This window comes from Carassius gibelio, chromosome A8, assembly GCF_023724105.1.
Source record: "Carassius gibelio isolate Cgi1373 ecotype wild population from Czech Republic chromosome A8, carGib1.2-hapl.c, whole genome shotgun sequence".
Classification (NCBI taxonomy): Eukaryota; Metazoa; Chordata; class Actinopteri; order Cypriniformes; family Cyprinidae; genus Carassius; species Carassius gibelio.
In genome coordinates this window covers 12,314,540-12,330,158 of record NC_068378.1, presented here as the reverse complement: position 1 = coordinate 12,330,158, position 15,619 = coordinate 12,314,540, and the positions used below count along the sequence as shown (strand labels likewise).

Below are 15,619 nucleotides of genomic sequence, written 5' to 3'. Positions count from 1 at the left end.
TCCTTTTGTAATGTAGATTTCTGAGGGTGCACTCTTGTCATAAATTCATCTATTACTTTTCCTACATAATTTTTAACAAAAAATATTGGTAAAATATATATTTGGGAGTCTTAGACCTTTCCAACGATATATAGTTTGTCAAGATTAGATTAAATTTGATTGTAATATAGTATAGTCAACGTAGGTGTCCCGTATACGGGACGGGGTGACATTTAACAGGTTAAATGTAATTTATTCCTGTGAATTTTCAGCATCATTACTTCAGTCTTAAGTCTCATGTGATCCTTCAGAATATTCATGTTAATATGCTGATTTGGTGTTGGTTTCTGTGTTTTCCAGAAACTGAGGAATGAGGTGTTTCCATTGCATTTATCCGAGTTATCGCCTCAGCATGTGGATGCGTTCCGGCTGCTAGAGGACAGGAAACACAAGCTCTCACCCGAGACCGCCGCTCTCTACCTGCTTCGACAACAGCACAAGCTATTGGTCAGTCTGCGTTCATATATTCTCCTAACCTTATGCCAGTGATATTTTAGGGTTTAAGGGTTTTGGTTTAGGAAAGTAAAGATGGAAGTGTTATGTTCTGCATAAATGTTTGCTTAACATTTGCTTAAATTGATTTTAACATCACACAAACATATACACACACCAGATATTTGATGATTGGATGTGTTGAGCCTAATGTAAATGAATTGCAATGATTAAATGCACACACCAGCTTACAATGCTGTCACATTATGTTACCCAGTAGAAAGTGTTTGTGAGTCTAGGTTTTTTTCTTTCAGTAGCATCCAATCCAGTTAAAGGTGTGTTGTTCACAGAATACTGGATTACATGTACTGAATTTAACTCAAATGTATTGAGTTGAGTTTTATTGGATTATGAAGTGCATGTCTTTTATTGCCATCAGCTTATGCTGTATCACAAATGTGGTGACATAATTATGCAGTTCGCTTGTATTATCTCTGTTCTGATGATTGCACATCATCAACTTAATGTGATCATGTTGTACGTTCGGTTTTCTTTCTCAGTCTCGATTTCTTTTTTTGTTTCTCATATTGTCTGTATTGTGGACGCACAGAGCTCCTCTCACCTGTTAGTTGCTTGGAAACAGCATTTTTATAAAAGCAGTCAATTAGCATATCATTTATCCTGTTTTGATGTGTCACAATTTCGCATTGTTCGTTAACTGAAAATGAGCATGTACTGTAGGAGTGGTGCTTTTGTTTGTGTCTATGTGGAGGGGCGACCAGTAATCAGCTTCTTTTCAATGCATATTGGACAACTCTGTTTTGAGGGAACCCTGAATTGTGATGAAAGAATTAAGTGTTAATGGAAAACCATCCGTGCAGAATAACATCTTGAAAAAATGTGCATTTGGAGTGGTGTTAGCAAAGTGAGCAGTAAGGTGTTGGGCTTTTAGATATGGAAAAGAGTTTGTTTCCTTTGACAAGATGATGTTTTTGGCTCATTAATTAAACTTATTGAGAACTGTCACATTATTCACGATTCATATTGGTTTCAAGCAGATGCATATAGGAACCATCTGAAAACTGAGGGGAGATTGTGAAATGTTCTTATTAATGAATAATTTCACCCAGTTTACTAACAGATAAAAATGTATTTTTAGGGCTGCACATTTTTACAAATTTAAGATATTTATAAAATACAGAACATACAGAACTAACAAATATTGCTACTTACTATGCAATCACATTATAATTGCTGTTAATAGTGTTCATCGTCTAGTTGACTACGTCTTGTATTCATTTTTCAGAAAATTCCTGTCATATGCACATAAACTGACAGTCACCACTTATTAGCTACTAATAAATATTGTAGAAACTTAATTTTCTGTATGTTGCTTTGCAATGATTTGTATCGTAAAAAGCGCTATACAAATAAACTGGAATTGAATTGAATTGAATATTTATTAAATATATTTAATGCAATATTTAACATAAAACACCTTGATTTGAATAAAAACATTTTTGTGAAGAATTATGTCAAAGTAAATAATTAAATTTAAATGCAAATGTTATATAACATATATAATAAAAGTTTTCACATAATAATATTAATAATGCTCATGCATATATTAGTCATCAATTTTAGATTTTTCTCATCGAACAACCAAAATAACGAATACCCCGATACAATCCGGACCATTGCAGATCCTAGACACCAGATAGGGCTTTCTGCCGTGTTGACCAGAGGTTCTCAAAGTGCCAGGGGGTCCACAAAATAATTAGCTATAGCCTGAATTAGCTTATACACTTCTAAAATGTAAAAGTTTTAAAAGGATTTACTGTTTTTTTTTTTTTTTTTTACATTTTTCAGATATTTGACCAAAATAGTAAAAAAAAAAAAAGTCGGCACGCGCATTAAAACACAGTGCTTGCCCATGTTTACATAATTGCTAATGAAGTAAGACCAGCATTGTGACCACATTACATGCCTTCCACAGACCTCTAATTCCATTATCCTTCTTATTAACGCTTAAAAGGAGCCAATCTGGCCAGACTACTTCCTCTTTCTGTCTCTGTCTTCTTTTTCACAACCAAAGAGGCTGGTTATACCTAAAGAAAGCTGTCTGTTAGCATTCCAATTAATCTCAATGCTATTGCTTTTTTTTAGCCAATCATCTGAGGCGTAAATGTCATGTGATTAATCACTCTGGGTCTGTGGGGAAATCACATCATGATAATGTTAATTGGCTAATCACACCACAAAAACATGCAAAGTCCAAAAACCTTCACTAGTGTATATCCTAAACTGTGATGTTAATCTGCAAGCATTAAAACTAGTCCCAACGGGTAAGGGGACTATGAGAGGCTAATTAGAGGCTGTCCACCAGTATGTGATCTCACATCTCTTCACACACTCACTTCCCTGTCTCAGCCCTGGAAACACTCACACACACACACCTCAAGTATCTCTTATCTTCAACAGTAAAGGAGTGTGATATGGAGCCTGCAGGTGCACATGCATACACACAGGGTCCACAGTGAATGCCAATGATGGATGTAGGAAGATTTCTTGTCAGACATTCTTTCATTAAAAATACCCTTCCTGTTCACATGACAACAAATTACTGCTGTTTTCCACTCTTAAAAATAATGGTTCTTTATTGGTATCCATGGTTTCATGAAGAACCTTAAATATCCATGGAACCTTACCATTACACAGAAGGTTCTTTAAACTAGAAAAAGTACACTAATCACGCTAATAAAAAAAAAAAACTGTTACATGCAACGTTCTTTGGGGAAACAAAAATGGTTCTTTAATTGCATTGCTGTGAAAACCCCCTTTTGGAATCTTTACTTTATAGAGTGTTGCCAGTCTCTTTGGCCTCCCTTAATGGGTTTTGTATCTAGGGCTGAGAATCCATACAGATTTCCTGTATAAAATATTTGATTATGTTCTATTGTGAATCAGCCCGATTAGCTTTGATTCTGATTCATTTGGATATATTTCAGATATAATCTCATTTTGCTTAAATACAAACAACATTTCTGTCTGCTAAAGCTGTAAATTATAGAAGACTGATTCGGACTGGTTCACAAGAACTGGCTCATACATCAAAACCAGGCAACACTAGTTGTGTATGTATCTGATACTTCATACAAGTACTGTGCCACATTATACAAATTTTGGGCTCAGTAATAATATTTTTGAAATTAATTAATGCTTTTATTTGAGAATAATCATGAATCATTAGTCATTAAATTAAATAAAAGTGACAGTAAAGATTTATTTTTTTAATTAACATTAACAATTGACACTGAAGACTGGAGTAATGGCTGCTGAAAATTCAGCTCTGCCATCACAGAAATAAATGAAAATATAATATAATATAATATAATATAATATAATATAATATAATATAATATAATATAATATAATATAATATAATATAATGTATTTGTGAACGTTTATTTTAAATTGTAATAATATTTCACAATATTGATTACTTTTGATCAAATAAATGCAGCCATGGAGAGACAGAAAAAAAAAATCTTACTGACCCCAAATGTTTAAACTGTAATGTAAAGTAGGTAGTAGTCGTATTGCAATCCTTTTCTCTGTTGGTGAAATAGTTTTATTTCTGGCTTAATAAGGTGAGAAAAGCAACATGATGTAGCAGTGTCACACATCTGGATGAAAAGGAAACACCTGACATCTCCCTTTCTCTCTTTCTTTTGTCTTTCTTGGAATATCTCCAATTAGAAGAGATAAAAAGTAAAAGAGCTGATGACACAGGAGAAATCAGCGGCGTTGAAATCTCGTCCTTCTCTGCCAACTTTCACAATCGTTTTTGAAGGATGAAAGAGTGACGCAGGAGCTGGAGAGATGAGAGGGGGATGCCTGGAGGAGGAGGATGAGAGACAGAGTGAAATCATAGAAGCAGTGATGTAAGAGAAGCCCCCATAGGTCTCTCTCCTATCCGTCTGTCAAGAAAACCACACCAGCTCTTTGGCTCTACCGCAAATTACAGGGCATTACAGATTTGCGTTTATTTCTAAAACACTATAATTGTACTTTTTTTTTAATTCTTCACTGCTTTTATAATAGTATTGAAGGATAACAACATCAGAAAAGGTTGTTGAAAATGAAGCAACATGCTGTTGTTTTTGTAAAAGAGAGTTCAGTGCGCCTGCGTCCAGGTGCGGGTTTACAGGTTAAGACATTAGCTAACAGTATTTAGCAGCTAACATTAACAACAGTGATGCATTTGCAGAGTTTTTCCAAAGAAATATTCTCTGTTTAAAATAATCATTTTAGTTTTATTTAACAACAACAACAACAACAACAACCTGGTTCTCGTTGTAATTGAATTTGATTCAATGCAGTCTTTAAATATGAATCCAAATGTATTAATTAATTTTAAGATAATAAATAAATACAATTAGCTAAACTGAGCTAATCTATAATACACATACAACCTAAATAAAGGATAATCCGAGAAGCATTTTCATACATAGGATTTCAGTAGAGTAATGTGTGCCTGATTCAACGATGCAGGAATATGTGGGTGTAAAGACTTTGTGTCTGTGTGTTTCTGTGTGTGTGTGTGTGTGTGTATCTCCTCTAAGTCTGTGAAAACGAAATGTGACCTTCATAAGAAGATGAAATACACTGTGAGCAACAGACATTGATTTCGCAGCAATTACTGCCATTCTCAGCTCAGCTAGTGCATAAATATTGATGTTCTGTGTTGAGACGTTCAACATTCAGTGGGTGTATATGAGCATGTCTGTGTGTATTTCCATCCTTTTACTTTCTCTTTCTGTATGTGTGTGTGTGTGTGTGTGTGTGTGTGTGTGTATATATATATATATATATATATATATATATATATATATATATATATATATATATATATATATATATATATTCATATATACATATATACATATATATATATATATTAGTGGTGGGCATATATTAATTTTTTTAATCTAGATTAATCTCACTGTGATCTTGAAATTAATCTATATTAAAATGGCTCATTCGAATTTGCCAAAGGCATTCAGAATATGTGTGTTACCCAAATAAAATTGACAAACAGTAAGTCTTTGAGAAGGGGTTTATCAAGCTAGGTGGTGCATTAGAAAAGAAGCTCATCTCCTGTTTCCAAAATGCATCACAAAGTGCTCGAAAAAGCTGTAAACTAATTCCACATTGCACAAGGTGCAAACAACATTACTCCTGTTTCACACCAATGTTTAAGTTTTTTTTTCAAGTTTGTAGGTGTCAAGGTACAGAAACCTCCATATGGACCAGTATCTGTAAATGTTAAGCCGCAAAAGTTGTTTGAAATATGAATCCATGTTCTGGGCGTCTCTGTGTGAATTAATGAATGGCAGAGACTTGCGGGTTTGTTTACTACATAGACTGAAGCGCATGACGCTTGCATTAATTTCAGCATCTGAGCTTCAGAGTTCTCTCTCCATCAAGCAATCTGAACTTTTCAGTTCATCTCAATGGACGCACAGCTAACCTGTATTTGATGCTCTGTTAACTCTTTGTGAAGGCGCACGACTCACCGTCGCTTTACTGATAGCGCTGTTTCTCACACATGCAAAGCGAGAGAGAGTGAGAGTCTTACCACGCTGAATCGACACGCTATATGTAAACTATTCTTTGTTGTCTTCTCCTGTCAAAATAATGGAGTTCATTTAGAATTATTAATATTCATTTTCGAACAAGCAGAAGTGGGCAGAGCTAATGCGCAAATGGCAATTTCATTGGCAGGTGCTGATCTGGTACCGTCCCTGTTTTGATTTCAGCAAACCAGTTTGATCGAACGCAGACAACGTGATTAATATTCATGAACCCAGCAGCTCATCAATTCATAGTGCATTGTTTATACATTAGTATGATAGTAGAATTAGTAGTAGTATTATCTTTTAATAATAATTAATATGATCTATTACTATTTTTTTTTTTACAGAAACCCTCAATGACCAAAAATATCTTAAGCATCACCACCAGTCTTAAGTTCAGTTAAAATGCAATATGCATTCATTAGGCCTAAAAGTACATTTTTACATAAAGGCATTGTGCTATAAATATTACTATATTTTAGTGAAATGTATGTGATACTGCTACTACTGTTGAAAATATTTATAATACTTTATTACATGTATGTATGTATGTATGTGTATATATATATATATATATATATATATATATATATATATATATATATATATATATATTTGCTTTATACATTTGCATTAGCTATTATTCACATTCTCTATTTTTCTCTTTACACAAACACACACACGTAAAAGCAGAACACCATACATCCTTCCAGGAGACGTGTCAGACGTCACAGTGAGAATGCAATCCAAATCTGTAACATCTAATTTTACGCTATCAGAAGGAGGGACAAGTTCAATCTCACAGCCTTTAATTAGATCTCTGGCACTGGAGGTGTGTGTGTGTGTGTGTGTGTGTGTGCGCGCGTGTGTGTGTATGTGTGTGTGTTCACATACAAGCATCTGTGTGGTTGTGCTGGAGAAGCAGCAAGACGCATTCAAATCTGTGTGTGTCAGATTTGTGCGTGCATGTTTCATGTTATTTGGTTTTTACAAAGACAAGCTCTCCATGTTTAAAGAAAGATAGTTCACTTAAAAAATACAAATTTGCTGACAATGTACTTACCCTTAGGCCATTCAAGATGTTTGTTTCTTCATTAGAACAGATTTAGAGAAATTCAGCATTTTATCACTTGCTTTTCAATGTATCTCCTGTAGTGAATGGGTGCCATCAGAATGAGAGTCCAAACAGCTGATAAAAACATCACAATCAACTTACAACTCTAGAATAATTAGCACAACTCCAGTCAATGTATTTGTAAAAAATAATTCCATCAAGGTGTTTTTAACTTCAAACCATTGCATATGAGCCCTCTGTGGTTACTTTCTACAATGAAAGTTGTCTTGTCTGAATGAGGAGAGAAAACAATGTTTATGCGTGGTTAGTGAAAAACTAAAAATTTTAAATCACTTGAATAAAGCAATGAAACACATACAGAACAATGGTTCCCGGGACTTTCACTCACAGAAAACAATATATTGATTTTACATTTTGTAGAAAGGGTCTATGCGAGAGGGCGTGAACTATTATGAATATTATACACACTTATTTTCTACAAAAAAAAATTTTTCAGTTTTTTTTTTTTTTTTTGATAAATTGAAAGAACATCATTGTTTGTTACATTTGTTACATTTACATTTATTTGTTACATTTATATTTTTACATCAAGCTTTTGAATGGTATAGTAATAGTTATAGTTTGGAAAAAGTCTAACTAGTAAAATGTTTACACATTATGTGAAACCTAATACAAGTATATCAATAAATAAAAAGAGACTTACTCCTGTTTATGATCTCTGCTGAATAAAGCACTTCATTCTTTTTTCTGAGGAAATTCAAATCTCAGATCCTGAGGTAATCCTCATCACATCTTCTTTGGGTGAATTATGTCTCATTCCTCTCAGCGCGACGCAAACAGTAAAATAAAATAAAAAAAACTTGAAGAACAGTCTCGTTGCTTTGTCTTCTGTTGTATGGGCAATTACAAGCTGTGAGCTTCACGTGAAACATTATAATCTCAAAAGCGCGTTCAGTGCGGGGGCGTGGTCACATTAGATATAATGAAGGGAGACGTGTAAAACGGTCATTGCGTTGTTTTATCACAGAATATTTGTTTTCAGCAGCACTTGTTTAGTTTAAAAGAAGACATGTCAAGCTTTCTATAGATATCTCTCTCATGTCTCTTTGTTGAGTATTCAAAGCCATGGAGTTACAGTTAATTATAATGACGTGTGTCTAAATGAAGATCACTGCAGACCAAGGCTGCAGACCGCGCACCTTGTTTGTTATCTTTATTTTATAAATGCTCAAAGTTTTGTTGTTATTATGTCTGTATACAAATAAAAGTAGACCCTTTACAGATTTGATTTATGTATTGCTCTTATCTGTATGAACAAAACTGAAATTGTAATTTAAGTTATTTTCAGGGTTATCAGTATAAAATGCCTATACTCGTGAATCGACTCCAGAGGGTTAAAATGCCTTATGAATTAGTTTCTTACAAATATGCACACTACATGGATTAATGTGATTGTTTTTAATCAGCTGTTTGGACTGTCATTCTGACATCACCCATTCACTGCAGGAGATCCATTGGTGAGCAAGTGATATAAATGAGGCGTGGCCAAAGCCAGTGAAAGTACTTTAATTAGCTGTTTGCAAAACACTTGTCAGAAGAAACAGTCGAGCAACATAGAAGGACAGCAGCTTGTGAGTGTTTTGTCTTGTTTTCTCATCAGACTAGTGTGTGATCATCATTGCTAGAAAAGTTTTTGGTTTAAATTGTGTGTGTCTTACCCTGGTTAAATACGTGCTGAAAGTGGTGCTTGGTTTTGCGTTTGCCTATCGCGGGACTGCCTGGTTTCGATCTGCTAAATAGTGAGGCGTGGCCAAAGCCAGTGAAAGTACTTTAATTAGCTGTTTGCAAAACACTTGTCAGAAGAAACAGTCGAGCAACATAGAAGGACAGCAGCTTGTGAGTGTTTTGTCTTGTTTTCTCATCAGACTAGTGTGTGATCATCATTGCTAGAAAAGTTTTTGGTTTAAATTGTGTGTGTCTTACCCTGGTTAAATACGTGCTGAAAGTGGTGCTTGGTTTTGCGTTTGCCTATCGCGGGACTGCCTGGTTTCGATCTGCTAAATAGTGAGGCGTGGCCAAAGCCAGTGAAAGTACTTTAATTAGCTGTTTGCAAAACACTTGTCAGAAGAAACAGTCGAGCAACATAGAAGGACAGCAGCTTGTGAGTGTTTTGTCTTGTTTTCTCATCAGACTAGTGTGTGATCATCATTGCTAGAAAAGTTTTTGGTTTAAATTGTGTGTGTCTTACCCTGGTTAAATACGTGCTGAAAGTGGTGCTTGGTTTTGCGTTTGCCTATCGCGGGACTGCCTGGTTTCGATCTGCTAAATAGTGAGGCGTGGCCAAAGCCAGTGAAAGTACTTTAATTAGCTGTTTGCAAAACACTTGTCAGAAGAAACAGTCGAGCAACATAGAAGGACAGCAGCTTGTGAGTGTTTTGTCTTGTTTTCTCATCAGACTAGTGTGTGATCATCATTGCTAGAAAAGTTTTTGGTTTAAATTGTGTGTGTCTTACCCTGGTTAAATACGTGCTGAAAGTGGTGCTTGGTTTTGCGTTTGCCTATCGCGGGACTGCCTGGTTTCGATCTGCTAAATAGTGAGGCGTGGCCAAAGCCAGTGAAAGTACTTTAATTAGCTGTTTGCAAAACACTTGTCAGAAGAAACAGTCGAGCAACATAGAAGGACAGCAGCTTGTGAGTGTTTTGTCTTGTTTTCTCATCAGACTAGTGTGTGTGATCATCATTGCTAGAAAAGTTTTTGGTTTAAATTGTGTGTGTCTTACCCTGGTTAAATACGTGCTGAAAGTGGTGCTTGGTTTTGCGTTTGCCTATCGCGGGACTGCCTGGTTTCGATCTGCTAAATAGTGAGGCGTGGCCAAAGCCAGTGAAAGTACTTTAATTAGCTGTTTGCAAAACACTTGTCAGAAGAAACAGTCGAGCAACATAGAAGGACAGCAGCTTGTGAGTGTTTTGTCTTGTTTTCTCATCAGACTAGTGTGTGATCATCATTGCTAGAAAAGTTTTTGGTTTAAATTGTGTGTGTCTTACCCTGGTTAAATACGTGCTGAAAGTGGTGCTTGGTTTTGCGTTTGCCTATCGCGGGACTGCCTGGTTTCGATCTGCTAAATAGTGAGGCGTGGCCAAAGCCAGTGAAAGTACTTTAATTAGCTGTTTGCAAAACACTTGTCAGAAGAAACAGTCGAGCAACATAGAAGGACAGCAGCTTGTGAGTGTTTTGTCTTGTTTTCTCATCAGACTAGTGTGTGATCATCATTGCTAGAAAAGTTTTTGGTTTAAATTGTGTGTGTCTTACCCTGGTTAAATACGTGCTGAAAGTGGTGCTTGGTTTTGCGTTTGCCTATCGCGGGACTGCCTGGTTTCGATCTGCTAAATAGTGAGGCGTGGCCAAAGCCAGTGAAAGTACTTTAATTAGCTGTTTGCAAAACACTTGTCAGAAGAAACAGTCGAGCAACATAGAAGGACAGCAGCTTGTGAGTGTTTTGTCTTGTTTTCTCATCAGACTAGTGTGTGATCATCATTGCTAGAAAAGTTTTTGGTTTAAATTGTGTGTGTCTTACCCTGGTTAAATACGTGCTGAAAGTGGTGCTTGGTTTTGCGTTTGCCTATCGCGGGACTGCCTGGTTTCGATCTGCTAAATAGTGAGGCGTGGCCAAAGCCAGTGAAAGTACTTTAATTAGCTGTTTGCAAAACACTTGTCAGAAGAAACAGTCGAGCAACATAGAAGGACAGCAGCTTGTGAGTGTTTTGTCTTGTTTTCTCATCAGACTAGTGTGTGATCATCATTGCTAGAAAAGTTTTTGGTTTAAATTGTGTGTGTCTTACCCTGGTTAAATACGTGCTGAAAGTGGTGCTTGGTTTTGCGTTTGCCTATCGCGGGACTGCCTGGTTTCGATCTGCTAAATAGTGAGGCGTGGCCAAAGCCAGTGAAAGTACTTTAATTAGCTGTTTGCAAAACACTTGTCAGAAGAAACAGTCGAGCAACATAGAAGGACAGCAGCTTGTGAGTGTTTTGTCTTGTTTTCTCATCAGACTAGTGTGTGATCATCATTGCTAGAAAAGTTTTTGGTTTAAATTGTGTGTGTCTTACCCTGGTTAAATACGTGCTGAAAGTGGTGCTTGGTTTTGCGTTTGCCTATCGCGGGACTGCCTGGTTTCGATCTGCTAAATAGTGAGGCGTGGCCAAAGCCAGTGAAAGTACTTTAATTAGCTGTTTGCAAAACACTTGTCAGAAGAAACAGTCGAGCAACATAGAAGGACAGCAGCTTGTGAGTGTTTTGTCTTGTTTTCTCATCAGACTAGTGTGTGATCATCATTGCTAGAAAAGTTTTTGGTTTAAATTGTGTGTGTCTTACCCTGGTTAAATACGTGCTGAAAGTGGTGCTTGGTTTTGCGTTTGCCTATCGCGGGACTGCCTGGTTTCGATCTGCTAAATAGTGAGGCGTGGCCAAAGCCAGTGAAAGTACTTTAATTAGCTGTTTGCAAAACACTTGTCAGAAGAAACAGTCGAGCAACATAGAAGGACAGCAGCTTGTGAGTGTTTTGTCTTGTTTTCTCATCAGACTAGTGTGTGATCATCATTGCTAGAAAAGTTTTTGGTTTAAATTGTGTGTGTCTTACCCTGGTTAAATACGTGCTGAAAGTGGTGCTTGGTTTTGCGTTTGCCTATCGCGGGACTGCCTGGTTTCGATCTGCTAAATAGTGAGGCGTGGCCAAAGCCAGTGAAAGTACTTTAATTAGCTGTTTGCAAAACACTTGTCAGAAGAAACAGTCGAGCAACATAGAAGGACAGCAGCTTGTGAGTGTTTTGTCTTGTTTTCTCATCAGACTAGTGTGTGATCATCATTGCTAGAAAAGTTTTTGGTTTAAATTGTGTGTGTCTTACCCTGGTTAAATACGTGCTGAAAGTGGTGCTTGGTTTTGCGTTTGCCTATCGCGGGACTGCCTGGTTTCGATCTGCTAAATAGTGAGGCGTGGCCAAAGCCAGTGAAAGTACTTTAATTAGCTGTTTGCAAAACACTTGTCAGAAGAAACAGTCGAGCAACATAGAAGGACAGCAGCTTGTGAGTGTTTTGTCTTGTTTTCTCATCAGACTAGTGTGTGATCATCATTGCTAGAAAAGTTTTTGGTTTAAATTGTGTGTGTCTTACCCTGGTTAAATACGTGCTGAAAGTGGTGCTTGGTTTTGCGTTTGCCTATCGCGGGACTGCCTGGTTTCGATCTGCTAAATAGTGAGGCGTGGCCAAAGCCAGTGAAAGTACTTTAATTAGCTGTTTGCAAAACACTTGTCAGAAGAAACAGTCGAGCAACATAGAAGGACAGCAGCTTGTGAGTGTTTTGTCTTGTTTTCTCATCAGACTAGTGTGTGATCATCATTGCTAGAAAAGTTTTTGGTTTAAATTGTGTGTGTCTTACCCTGGTTAAATACGTGCTGAAAGTGGTGCTTGGTTTTGCGTTTGCCTATCGCGGGACTGCCTGGTTTCGATCTGCTAAATAGTGAGGCGTGGCCAAAGCCAGTGAAAGTACTTTAATTAGCTGTTTGCAAAACACTTGTCAGAAGAAACAGTCGAGCAACATAGAAGGACAGCAGCTTGTGAGTGTTTTGTCTTGTTTTCTCATCAGACTAGTGTGTGATCATCATTGCTAGAAAAGTTTTTGGTTTAAATTGTGTGTGTCTTACCCTGGTTAAATACGTGCTGAAAGTGGTGCTTGGTTTTGCGTTTGCCTATCGCGGGACTGCCTGGTTTCGATCTGCTAAATAGTGAGGCGTGGCCAAAGCCAGTGAAAGTACTTTAATTAGCTGTTTGCAAAACACTTGTCAGAAGAAACAGTCGAGCAACATAGAAGGACAGCAGCTTGTGAGTGTTTTGTCTTGTTTTCTCATCAGACTAGTGTGTGATCATCATTGCTAGAAAAGTTTTTGGTTTAAATTGTGTGTGTCTTACCCTGGTTAAATACGTGCTGAAAGTGGTGCTTGGTTTTGCGTTTGCCTATCGCGGGACTGCCTGGTTTCGATCTGCTAAATAGTGAGGCGTGGCCAAAGCCAGTGAAAGTACTTTAATTAGCTGTTTGCAAAACACTTGTCAGAAGAAACAGTCGAGCAACATAGAAGGACAGCAGCTTGTGAGTGTTTTGTCTTGTTTTCTCATCAGACTAGTGTGTGATCATCATTGCTAGAAAAGTTTTTGGTTTAAATTGTGTGTGTCTTACCCTGGTTAAATACGTGCTGAAAGTGGTGCTTGGTTTTGCGTTTGCCTATCGCGGGACTGCCTGGTTTCGATCTGCTAAATAGTGAGGCGTGGCCAAAGCCAGTGAAAGTACTTTAATTAGCTGTTTGCAAAACACTTGTCAGAAGAAACAGTCGAGCAACATAGAAGGACAGCAGCTTGTGAGTGTTTTGTCTTGTTTTCTCATCAGACTAGTGTGTGATCATCATTGCTAGAAAAGTTTTTGGTTTAAATTGTGTGTGTCTTACCCTGGTTAAATACGTGCTGAAAGTGGTGCTTGGTTTTGCGTTTGCCTATCGCGGGACTGCCTGGTTTCGATCTGCTAAATAGTGAGGCGTGGCCAAAGCCAGTGAAAGTACTTTAATTAGCTGTTTGCAAAACACTTGTCAGAAGAAACAGTCGAGCAACATAGAAGGACAGCAGCTTGTGAGTGTTTTGTCTTGTTTTCTCATCAGACTAGTGTGTGATCATCATTGCTAGAAAAGTTTTTGGTTTAAATTGTGTGTGTCTTACCCTGGTTAAATACGTGCTGAAAGTGGTGCTTGGTTTTGCGTTTGCCTATCGCGGGACTGCCTGGTTTCGATCTGCTAAATAGTGAGGCGTGTCCAGCTGACTTCAATCACAGGTAATCAGGCTAATACAAAGCACTAGGTTTCACCGCGGCAGCGGTCGCGGCAACCCTCGTGTGAACCCTCCTCGTGTGAAGACCGACGAGTGTAAAGACAATCGACTCTACCTGCGCGACTCCACCGAGCAAGGACACTGACAGGGCACTTGAGTATTGCTTTTCTCTTTATTTACTTTTTGTATAGCCTCTCAAATATATCTTACACTTGTAGCCACTATGTGCTTTCAGATCTCTACTATCACTACTAACACTCGGAGAGCACGCTATGTATGTCGCAGGAAGGCCTGTCTGACAAACTTACGCCATGTCCCTCTGACCTCTACTACTATGCTCTCTATTCCAGTTGGTCTCTGGAACTGCCAGTCTGCAGTTAACAAAGCAGACTTCATTTCTTCTATTGCTACTCATTCCGGTCTCAACCTCATGGCACTGACAGAGACTTGGATCAAACCTGAAGATACTGCCACCCCTGCAGCCCTCTCCACTAATTTCACTTGTTCCCACACTCCTCGCACCACTGGGAGGGGTGGAGGTACGGGTCTCCTTATATCCAAAGAATGGAAATTTGATCTTCAGCCATCACCTACAGGTACTGGTTCATTTGAATCACATGCCATTACTGTAACCCACCCTGTTAAAATCCACTTTGTGGTCATTTATCGTCCCCCAGGTCAACTGGGAAACTTCTTGGAGGAGTTGGATGTGCTGCTATCAAACTTTCCTGAAGATGGTACTCCTCTGGTACTGCTTGGTGACTTCAACATCCACCTAGATAAACCCCAGGCTGCTGACTTCAAAACTCTGCTCACCTCATTTGATCTCAAGCTAGTGTCTACTACAGCAACTCACAAATCAGGCAACCAACTGGACCTCATCTACACGCGCTGTTGCTCTGTGGACACCTCTTCAGTTGCTCCACTGCACACCTCTGATCACTTCCTCATTACTGCTAACCTAGCACTTACTCCTGAAGTGGCACACACTCCAACGCAGGTCACCTTTCGACGGAACCTACGCTCACTCTCTCCATCTCGCCTATCTGCTGTGGTTTCATCCTCTCTTCCACCACTCTCTCAGTTTTCTGCTCTGGACACGAACAGTGCTACGGACACTCTTTGCTCCACTTTAACATCTTGCTTGGACAACTTTTGCCCACTGTTGTCTAGACCAGCACGCACTGCCCCATCTGCCCCCTGGCTGTCTGAGGTTCTCCGTGAACATCGCTCTAAACTAAGGGCTGCAGAGAGGAAATGGCAGAAATCAAAAAACTCTACGGACCTCAGTGTGTATCAATCTCTCCTCTCTTCCTTCTCGGCAAATGTCTTCACAGCTAAAACATCCTACTACCACAACAAAATTAACAGCTGCAGTGATGCTCGGACACTCTTCAAGACTTTCTCTTCTCTTCTTAATCCGCCGCCTCCGCCTCCTCCATCGACTCTTACAGCGGACGACTTTGCAGCTTTCTTCACAAATAAGACAAGATCCATCAGTGACCAATTCTCCACACCGCAGACCGAGGACAACTTCACAATGACCGATGCACACTCTTTATCCTCCTTCT

The 15,619-nt window shown here is 38.3% G+C and overlaps 1 protein-coding gene across 4 annotated transcripts in view; it reads left to right on the top strand.

The window, feature by feature from the left end:
• The first annotated feature begins 343 nt into the window (after positions 1-343).
• The window catches only part of LOC128018479 (RIMS-binding protein 2-like), a 103,517-nt gene continuing 88,241 nt past the window's right edge, over positions 344-15,619 (top strand). For all 4 annotated transcript variants that reach the window (XM_052604001.1, XM_052604000.1, XM_052604004.1 and 1 more), the window contains exon 1: positions 344-486. The gene's annotated coding sequence lies outside the window, so the exon portion shown is untranslated. The remainder of the gene's footprint in view (positions 487-15,619) is intronic.